This window comes from Podarcis filfolensis (genome assembly GCF_964270895.1).
Source record: "Podarcis filfolensis genome assembly, chromosome: 15".
Lineage (NCBI taxonomy): Eukaryota > Metazoa > Chordata > Lepidosauria > Squamata > Lacertidae > Podarcis > Podarcis filfolensis.
In genome coordinates this window covers 523,888-525,005 of record NC_139618.1, presented here as the reverse complement: position 1 = coordinate 525,005, position 1,118 = coordinate 523,888, and positions in this window count along the sequence as shown.

Sequence of the window (1,118 nt, the reverse complement as noted above, 5' to 3'; positions counted from 1 at the left end):
GAATGCAGGTCGCCATTCTATGCCAACCAGGGTGTGCAGATGCTGTGATAATATTTTCTGCATCATCACCCATCCCATAATAAATACAGCCCTCTCCCTCTCCCTCCCTTACCTATATTACAGACATCTTGGTTCAACCCATTCCCAGAAACCTGGGAACTGTAGCTTTGTGGGAGATGGGGGGGGGGACGGGACCAATTCCAGTTCCAAAGTTTTGTGGTTGGGGCCAAAAGTTAGACTGGCGCAGAACCAATACAAATGCCTAATGTTGGCAGAGGTTGGCCCAGATTCCTGTATCTGAACTTTGCCTACCTCCCAGGGTTGTTGTTAAACAGGGAGGGGACTTTGGAGAAAGAGCAAGGGGCTCTGCAAATATTACTGGCAGCGTCGCTCCTCTAATCTGGGGCGGGGGGCGGGAGTGGCTGCTGATTCCCTCCAGTGAATGATAGCATGCAAAAAGGAGAAAAACAGATCCCCCTAAAAAATAATAGTACAGAAAGCCTCTTGCAGCCCATTTTTATTTTTTTATTCCAAATTACACGTGCGGAATTTTAAAAAAGCAAAACAAACAAGTTTCATACATCTGGAAAGCATTCAGGAGTTCACAATGGAACTGAACGTGTGAAAATGCAATTTAGACCCTCCTTACCCCCGCATTCACTGCCTCCAACAGTGGAAGGAGCACAGCCACTGATGGCCTTCTCCTTCCGCACGAATCTGCCCAATCCTCTTTCCAAGTCCTCCAAGAGGCCACAAGTCCTCTTGTGGCAGTGAGTTCCACGGTTTCAGGCCAAGGCGCTGTATATGTTGGGGCTGCAACTCGGCTTACAGGCGCATCCTCCCCATCGAGCCTGCCCCCAGCCTGGTGGTGCGCCTCCCGATATCTTTGGGAACACCTCCCATGCGTCTCGGGGAGCATCTGCAGCCCCAAACTTCTGGAGGGCGGCACTTTTGGGGGGCGGCAAGTCTGGCCTAGAAGTTGCTGCCAGCAGACGCCCACAAACTGAAGCGGCCCCGCCGCCGCCTCGCCGAGGCTCTTGCCGGCTGCCGCGCGTGGGAACTTGGAGGCGGGTTTCGCCAGCCCGACCTGGAAAACGAGATCCGCGCACCTGAGTCAC